Genomic DNA, 9,835 nt, shown 5'->3' on the forward strand with positions numbered 1-9,835 from the left:
TTGCCTTTTCCCGAATGTCATACATTTGGAATCACACTGCTCTAAATCTTCGGCATCCAATAGTGTTAAATAGAATGTATGAAGTAATTAAACGGGGCCTATGAGGAATGAAGATTGCTAGTACATAAGAGTTGGTGTATAGGCTTTTCAGATTGGCTTCTTTCATGTAGCAATATGCTTCTGAGTTTCCGCCATGTCTTTTCATGGCTTGATAGCTCATTTGTTTTTAGTGCTGAGTAATATTCCATTGTCTGTGTGTATTATAGTTTGTTTCTCTGTTCACCTACTGAAGGCCATCTTGGATGCTTCCAAGTTTTGGCAGTAATAGATAAAACTATAAATATCCACATCTGGTATTTGTGTGGACGTAAGTTTCCAGTTCCTTTGGGTAAATACCAAAGAGCCCAAGTCCTGGATCATATGGTAAGAGTCTGTTTATTTTTATAAGAAATTGCCAATATGGCTTCTAAAAGTAGCTGTACCATTTTGCATTCTCACCAGTTAGGTTCATCTGTATTTCAGAGGAAAATTAATTCTCCTGGAATTTTCTGCAGAGGAACTGGGAAGGCGGTGTAGGATGACTTAGGAGGGGAACCTAGCCTTAGGGAAATGGCTGTGGGGTTTAAAAGTGAAAGAAAAGAGAGAAGGAGGAAGAGAGTTTGTTTCTGTTCCTTCTTTGCTTTGTCTTTACTAATAACATTCAAGCCACCGCGACCCCACCCATAGGCTAAGTCCTGAGCTGAGCTCCAGTGAGAGGCAGGGACTGTGACAGATTAGGTCCGCTCCTTAGAAAACCAAGAGAAAAGCAGAGGAATCCCAAGTGCATTTTGTCAAGAAGCAGATCCACTATTCCACAATATAGTAGCTCTTAAAAAATGTTTGTTGACTGACAGGACGGGATAAATGAAAACCTAAACTCCTCAGTTTACCAGTCACAGGTTTTAAATCTGTTAGAATCCTTGGTTTAACTTCAGGAAATTCAGACCTACTCAAAATTCCATGGACACTATCTTCATTCTTTCTTCCAGCAAATCAGTGCCTGCCGTGTTCCTGGGAGTAAGCTAGGTGCTGGATATAACCCTTGCGAAGTCAAGGACAGAGCTCAGTTTGGCTTAAATCTTGACTTCATCATTGGAGAGCCACTGGCTCCGGACACAATGAGAAAGTAGTGAAGAGCGGTTGCTGTGAAAAGATTTGGGTTTAAAAAATAAAGGTCAGGACTATGCTCAGGTTCTGCAGATGGGCTCAGTTCCACTCTAAATCATCTGCATCAACTAATGTTAAATAGAATGTATGAAGGAGTTAAATGGGGCCTATGAGGAGTGAATGTTGCTGCTACAAAATATGGAGATAAGCAGGGGTGAAATATATTGCCATCTAGGCAAAATGAGCAATCCGTTGGAAGGAATCAGTCTCTAGGGGTCATACATAACTACAATTACTTTATTAAGGAATGAATGTTTTATATTTTATGGCAACTTTTGGGGGATACCACATTTTTCTACATGTGCCTGTTTTGGTTCCATTTTCCACCTAAAATTACACACATGAGGACAGTAAGTGATTCTGTAAACAAAGAGTGAGATCATCTTTATCTCAAAGACCTTGGCTGAAGGTCATGGTTAATGACCAGACTTCTAACGTTGCCACTGACATCCTGGCAGAATTGTATCTGAAATTCTTGGGCTATGAGATGACACTTTTTTAAAGTTTTTTTTATACGCTTATACGCTTCAAGGATCAACACAATGCAGCCATCTTATATGTAAACCAACTGTTGTAGTATATGCTTAGGCCTTGTTGACATGGTTTTAAGAAAAGCATTTCCCATCCTCTGAATCTAAACCTTAAGCCATCTTTAAGCAGAGACGGCTTTCCTCTTCTGTGGAACCACTCCTGGTATCATCAAGCACAGTACAAGAACAGTACAAGGCATGAAGAGGGAACTCAGTAATGACAAGTGAGTAGAAAGATTAATTGAATCTGAATGTCTTTGCAGAACAGGTTCTGGTGAAATGGATCACAGAAGAGTGTATACCCATAGTTCTCCTATCAATACAATTTACTTGGCAGTTACTCCTGGAGGCCAAAGAGATCAGGAGGAGTATTTGTTACCAAAGATACCTCCCCTTGAGTAAAATTAGTTAGATCAGGTTAATTTTCCTTAACAGCAACAGATACCATGGGAAAAGGGCTTTTGAGCCAGCCAAATAAACATTGGTCTTTTTCTTCAACTGTCTATTTCAGGGAGTGGGGGAGAGAGCAAAAACAAAAAACTCAAGCAAAAGGGAAAAAAAAAAAGACTGTATTGACAAAATAAATAAAAGAGTTCAGAGGCAATAGAGAGCACACTGAAAGTCCTAAAAAGAAAGAGGCCAAGATATTAATGATAGCCCAAATGGTATAACCCAGACGTTCTCCTACATTAAAACTCTGAAGAATTTTGTGGGCTCCTGAAACATATATTTTTACTTCCAGGGCATGAAATCCTAAAGAATTTATATCCTATATCATATGTCCACAGATTAAGTATTTTCAAAAAGCTGATTCTCTTTTTTGAGGTTGGTGCAAAAAGGAGCTAGAAGCCACACCCCCGAGGAGAAGGCAGAGTAAAGGGGAACTATGGTGTAGCTTCCTCAGGGGCCTCACTGCCCCCAGGCTTGCTCTCTCCAAGCAATCCTTCTCATTGCTGCCAGAGTAATCTTTCTAAAACTCATGTTACTCCCTAACATAACCTAAAACCTTCGAGAGCTTTCCATTGTCTCTAGCACTGATACTATACCCGTTCATCTGGCTCAACGCCTACCTCTGCAATCCATATTCCCATGCAGTAATACCGCATCGGGATAGAATGGTTTTAGTTGCAAGTAACATGAAATTCTACTTGATCTTTTAAACCATGAAGGGAATACCAGCATCCACTTAACTGGTCAGAGTTTGGTCACATCACTGGCTCCATTTCTCTGCCATTCCCTTAGTTATATGTGACATCTTTATCCTCTGCTTGACTCTCCTTAAGGTAACAAAATAGAAACCAGCAACTCTCAGGTTTAAATGCTTTCTCTTCCATGTGAATGCATCTCTTCCCCCAACCATCAAGCCAAAATCCTGGACTTCTCTCTGATTGGACATATCCTGCCCTGAACTAACATCCCTAAGGAATGCCATGGCTGATTTGCTTAGGCTTGGAAGACATGCTTCTCTGAGAGCCAACTCTAACAAGAATGGTTTATGCTGACTGGCTAAGGTCAACCAAGACCCATCTTTGGAGATGAAAATAAGGTCAGTTATACTCAATCCATGGGTGGGAAATATGGAGGGAAGGAAAGAATGGATGCAGACTAAGCATCTTCAGAATCCAAACTGCATACAGTTCTCTAAGCCTTTCATCCCATGGTTTAGTTCTCTGCCCTCTTTCGGGAATGTTCTTTCCCTACTTCATCTGTCTGGCAGACTCTTAACTTTGCTCTCAATTCCAGGCCAGACATTTCACCCTCTGTAAGGTCTTTCAGGATCCCTCATCCCAAACAGTGGATTAGGTCCTTCCGTGTGTCATTCTTATACCCAGTATAAACTTAATATATTGCCTTACTTAGTGTTCATCAGTTACTTGTTTGTTACATTTGTCTCCCCCAGTAGGTGGTTAACTCCTTGAGTACAGAAACCCTATCTTTTTTATCCTTACTCTTGACATTTATAAAATGACCAGAACGTATACAACTATCCTTTAAATAAATTCTGAGTTTTGTTAGTTCTACTAGAGATTGATCACTGTCTGTTGATCACCAAGTTATGTGCTCTGTATGTAGATGTGACCTCCTCTGATACCTAGCCTCAAGACAGAGACAGATCCTCAAAAAAGTAACTGGAGTGAGGAGCAACGGGATTAGAAAGTGAAATGCCTGAGTCACTCTGGTTCTTGGCCCTCTTGGTCCTGATTTACAGGGATCTCAAGGTCTTGGAGGATCCGGGGCACTATCAGTTGATGACGGTACCCTCTAACTGTGGAGGCAGTGCAGGCACCAGGCAAGAAGCTTTCCTGTATGAACCTCAAGCCAGCAACTTGGCCAACCAAAGTCCCTAAGTGCATGTGATGTTCCATGCTTATGATCGTTTTATTATTCCTAACCAAAAAGGGCAAAAGCATACTCCAGATGCTGTTTCCTTTCACCTCACAGCTCCACAAAAAGAATACCACATTGTACCTTTCCTCAACTTACAGCATCTGAGGGTGGAGCCAAGAATTAAACATTTCCAAAAGTGGAAGTGAAATGATCATCATTATCAGCAATTGTTTTTAACACACATACTCTTGGTAGGGCAGAGAATGTGTGCCTGAGAGACTTAAGCAGCAGTTGGAAATTGTCAGGGAAGCTAATAATTAATTCACAAATGATAAGTGCTCTGCCAATAATAACATTGATGATGGTAATGCAAATATTCCGGAGGACCCCGGGATTCAAAGACAATGAGACATTGTCATCAGAGTCACAAAAGCAGCAGAAGACGGGCTGGATTACCTCAGTGAAGTCACATGTAAATGTAACAGCCTGAGACTACTAATAAGTGTACGATGGTGTAGTATAAATTATACATCTGTGGTGGCAATGCCGCAACACTATTTGACTGATTACTGAGGGAGTGATCAGAGTGGAGTGATACTAGTCAGGAAAGGCTCTCAAAGGGGTGAGTCACAGGCTTTTGAACAAGAGGCTGACATGATCTAGATGGTACTCAAAAATGATTACCTTAGCAACTATGGAGAGAATGAACCACGATGGGAAAACACAAATGAGAGGGACCAGGTAGGAGGCAGTAATGCACACGAGGTGATGGGCGCCTGGACTGGTGTGTGGGCTGTGAAATAGAGCTGGAATGGTTTAGAGAAGGCAATGCAGTAGATTGCATAACAGCGTGGGCTTTGCAGACAAACTGATCTGGGCTCTGATCCTGGCTTCACTGACTAGCTGTGTTACTTGGGTAACTAACCTACCTGCTCTAGGTCTATTTCCTCATCGACAAAATGCACTTGTAGACATTTGTTGTTTTTGTTGTCCGGTATTTCAGTGTCCTTTCTAATTTGAGTGAATCTCAGTGTAAATGGGGAGACACACAGGGGAAGCTGTTCCTCTGCCAACCCCTGGCATCCAGGTCATAGGCACGTGCTCTGAGCAGGGCCGGTTGATGCTCACTCATCTCTCTGTCCTGGACAGTAGTGATGCAAAGACAGTGTGGCCAGTCTGAGGATCTTTGAGCCCTCTGTGGTCAAATTAGACTTCAGAGGCCTGGGGCGCCTGGCTGGCTGAGTCAGTAGAGTATGCAATTCTTGATTTCAGGGGTGTGAGTTCAAGCTTTATGTTGGGCATAGAGCTTACGTTAAAGGAAGGAAGGAAGGGAAGGAGGGAGAGAGAGAGGGGAAAGAAGGAAGGGAGGGAAAGGAAGGAAGGAAGATGGTAGGAGGGAGGGAGGAAGAAAGAAAGGAAGGAAGGAAGGAAGAGTCTAGCTGCATGGTGGGGCACCTTCTGGAAAACTGTTACTGAGCTATGATTTTAACTTTGTGCTCTGCTGCTTCCCTTAGTTCCACACTGAACCCAGTCCTCTACCTTACTATGGATTCTGTCAATTGCCTGACACCTTTCCAGTTACTTTGTTTTCTGTTAACTGCTCTTCGCTTTCAAAAGCCCCAACTAGAACATGACTTCACAGGACCATTTTGAGGCTTGAACAAGATAATGTATAGAAGGCCCTTAGCCCAGTACTTGTCATAACTAAACACTTACTGAATAGTTGACCTGAGAAGATGACAGACTAAAGTGACAGACTTTGATAACTGCTTAGATGTGGAAGAAGAATAAAAAGGAAGAATGGGGAAGGGAACACTACGTTTATAAAACTGTCTTCCACATCCTTATTCTACCTCTAACAAGAATATGGAAGCCAGCAGAAGGACGACTGGCATGAAAGAGGGTTAGACGTTAATGGCAAAATACCGACCTCTCAGCATATCAACTGAGAACAAGGAATTTTACTGACATGACAAAGCCTAAACTTGTTAGCCTGGCACATAAGGCACTTCCTAACCCTGTTCGAACCTGCCTTTCCAGCCCTCATGCCTGCCACTCCCTGAGAAGCACCTGACGCCATATTCGGATCACTCTGCTTCATGTCCTAAGAGCACACCGTGTTGTTCTGAGCTTTGCCTCCTCGGCCCACTGTTTTCTCTTCACCTGAAGTGTCCTTCGCAGCCTCCCTCAACCTCAGTTCATTTAGGACTTCGGTTGCCTCTTTTATCCTCCAGGAAGCCGTTCCTAACTCTTTCCAGGCAGTGTCACTCACTCCTTCTTCTGGGCTCCCACAGAACTGTTCAGGCCTCTCTGGTAGAACATACCACATTTTATTCTAACGGGGTCATTCTGTCTCTCCTTCACTACCTCATGTGGTCCCAGACCCCAAGGGGCAATTGTTTGGCCATGCTTGTATCACTATTGCCTGACATCTTCTGGCACAAAAACAGTACTTCACAGGCTCGTGGCTGAATAAGCGGGGCATTTCTTCATAATTTGGTTAGAGATAAAAGGCTATGTCTGTAAGGGGCGCCTGGGCGGCTCAATCAGTAGAGTGTCTGACTCTTGATTTCAGCTCAGGTCATGATCTCGGGATCTTGAAATGGAGCCCCAGCTGGCTCCGTGCTCGGCAGGGAGTCTGTCTATCCTCCCTCTCTCTCTGCCCTTCCCCCCACTCATGTGCTAGCTCGCTCTCTCTCTCTCTCTCTCTCTCTCAAATAAATAAATAAATTCTTTTTATTTTTTTTAAAAAGATTTTATTTATTTATTTGACAGACAGAGATCACAAGTAGGCAGAGAGGCAGGCAGAGAGAGAGGAGGAAGCAGGCTCCCCGCCCAGCAGAGAGCCCAATGCGGGGCTCGATCCCAGGACCCTGAGATCATGACCTGAGCTGAAGGCAGAGGCTTTAACCCACTGAGCCTCCCAGGCGCCCAATAAATCCTTTTTAAAAAGTGTATGTCTATAAGATAACGTGATTTGGCAATCCACACACAAAAGTCTGTCTTGTACATTATTTGTTTATGTATTAAATAATAAATAGTGTCCTTTTAACTTCCCAGCTCCTGAAGGTCAGAGTTCTGTTTTAACTCACTTTGTGCTAATAGGGTTTTTCAGTAACGGGTGCGATAAAGGAATTGGCATCCTTTTGAGGTGCTACTTTGATGTTAAGTAACGCAGTGTTGCTGGTCTGCTGAAGGAGCTGTGCTTGGAGACTCTGAGTACAGGAGCCCAGGCCGGCAACCTTAGTTAGATCATTTTCAAGCTCTGATTCCCAACACTTAACCAACTCACCTTTCCCGAGTAGAAGCCAGAATGAAAATGATCATTTCCCTTTGCAGTCCCCCAAGTTAGGCCTAAGCCTAAGTTTCCAGAGGGACACACCCATGTTAGGCCCAAATTTAGTTCTATCTTCCATGGCCCTCAGAAATTATTCTTCTTTATTTTCTAAAAAGATTTTGGAGATCTCACTTTTAATTTATTTTTGAATTAATAATCCATTACTGAGATTCGGAATTAAAAAGCATACAGTGCAAAGTGTCCCCCGTCTCCGCACCCCCCCCCCCGCCACCCTGCACCCTGGCCTTCCAGCCTCTCCCCTGTGGGTGACCAAAGCTATTGCTTTCTTATGCATTCTTCCAGAGATATTTTATGCATATAAGACATATTAGTAAGTTTCCCACTGCCTTTTACACGAAAGTTAAATTAGTACACACGGTTCTGCCTCTTGCTTTTTATTCAATAAATGATTTATCTTGTAGATCTTTTCCTATCAGTACATATCAGTACATACCTCCCCCCTTCCCTCACCCCTTGGTATTCCAGGCGCTTGGGTGAACTGTGATCTAGTAAGACAGTCTGCTGTTAATGGGCCTGGGGGGATTTCCCCCCAGTCCTTTCTACTTTTTTTTTTAAAGATTTTATTTATTTATTTGACAGAGAGAGATCACAAGTAGGCAGAGAGGCAGGCAGAGAGAGTGAGAGGGAAGCAGGCTCCCCGCCGAGCAGAGAGCCCCACGCGGGACTCGATCCCAGGACCCCGAGGTCATGACCCAAGCCGAAGGCAGCGGCCCAAACCACTGAACCACCCAGGCGCCCTGTTTTAGAAACAATTCAGCACCTCTTTTACCTCCTTTCAAACTTCCTCCCCAGCCTCCACCTTCTTCATTCTCAAGCAATGCTGCCTCTCTTAACTCAACAAAGAAAGCAGAGGCCATTAGATAAAGATTCTATCAATTTCCTGCCTCTTACCTACTTTGTCCTTCAGACTCCTTTGATTCCAAACAGCACACAGTTCTCCGGATATACGTGTTCTCTTGTCTCTGCATCTTTCTCTATGACATTCCCATTCTCACCATCCTTCATCTGCCTATTAACCTTTCAAATCCAAGCTTGGATATCATGCAGAGGGAGTTAGTCTGTTGCTTTTTGTAGTGCATCTGTATCTCATTCCTCTCCTGCTGTTGTATTTCTTATGCTGCTTTGAAATTTGTTTACAAGTCTAAGTTCCCATAGGTCTGTAAGCACCTTGAGAGCGAACCAAATCAGGGCTATCTGGGTGGCTCAGTGGGCTAAGCATCTGTCTTTGGCTCCAGTCGAGATCCCCGGCATACTGGGATGGAGCCCCGCATCGTCACATCGAGGTCCCTGCTCAGCAGAGAGCCTGCTTCTCCCTCTCCCACTCACCCTGCTTGCGCTCTCTCTCTCTTTCTCTCTGTCAGATAAATGAATGGAATCTTAAAAAAAAAAAAAAAAAAAAAGAACTAATTCATATCAGGATGCCCAGCACTTAGCATAGAGAATCTGGTAACAGAAGCCACTCAGTAAATATTTGTTAAATGAGTGAATAAATAATGTGGAAGAGATCTAAGCATAGTGTACTATGACAAGTATTTGCAAAACAGTAGAATGAATCTTCAACTTTGCACACTGTCGCAGAAACAACGACGAACCTGGAATCATCGAGAGAACCCCTTGTGGTCCTAGGAAGCAGGAAATTTTTCCCGCATGTTCATTGCTGTATCCTCAATGCCAGGAAGAATGCCTGGCTCTTTATTGGTGCTAAGAATGAGGCTTTGTGTTATGTTTGTATTTGAATCTACTGAAGACACCCTTTATTTCAAAGAGGTTGCAGGGAGAAAGCTGGAACCCAGCGGTCTGTGGCTTTTGGGCTAACGAGAGAACATTCCTGATACCCAGTCCCACGTAAGTTATCCTAAGGCAAGTGAATTCATTTACATTGGACACATTCAACCAGCTGACTTTTACAAATGTGGTTATGGATTAAATTAACATGTTTCCATAGCCTCGGGTTTCTTCCGAGCTTAGTGGTAATCACATGCTTTATCTGGGAAATAAAAGAAAATCTTTACAGGTGATCTTGAGGAGGCAGGGCTTTGACTCCTCCTGTATGAACACTAACAGGAGCAAGAGTGTGACAGTCAGGCACAGAGCATCCCTTGATGCAAACTGAAGACCTTTACCCCAGCTGGCCTGTCTCCTAAGAGGGCTCTTTTTTTTTTTTAAGATTTTATTTATTTATTTGATAGAGAGCATGAGTGGGAGGAGTGGGGGGAGTGGGAGAGGTGGAAGGAAGCCCCCACTGAGCGGAGAGCTTGATAAGGGCGGGACTCGATCCCAGAACCCTGGGATCATGACTTGAGCCTAAGGCAGTTGCTTAACTGACTGAGCCACCCAGGCACCCCAAGAGGGATCTTTCTTCACTGCTCTCCTTCGGTCACTAGAATACACATATCCTCCTGCCCCTTCTTAC

The sequence above is a fragment of the Meles meles genome, chromosome 14 (assembly GCF_922984935.1).
Source record: "Meles meles chromosome 14, mMelMel3.1 paternal haplotype, whole genome shotgun sequence".
NCBI classification, from domain to species: Eukaryota; Metazoa; Chordata; class Mammalia; order Carnivora; family Mustelidae; genus Meles; species Meles meles.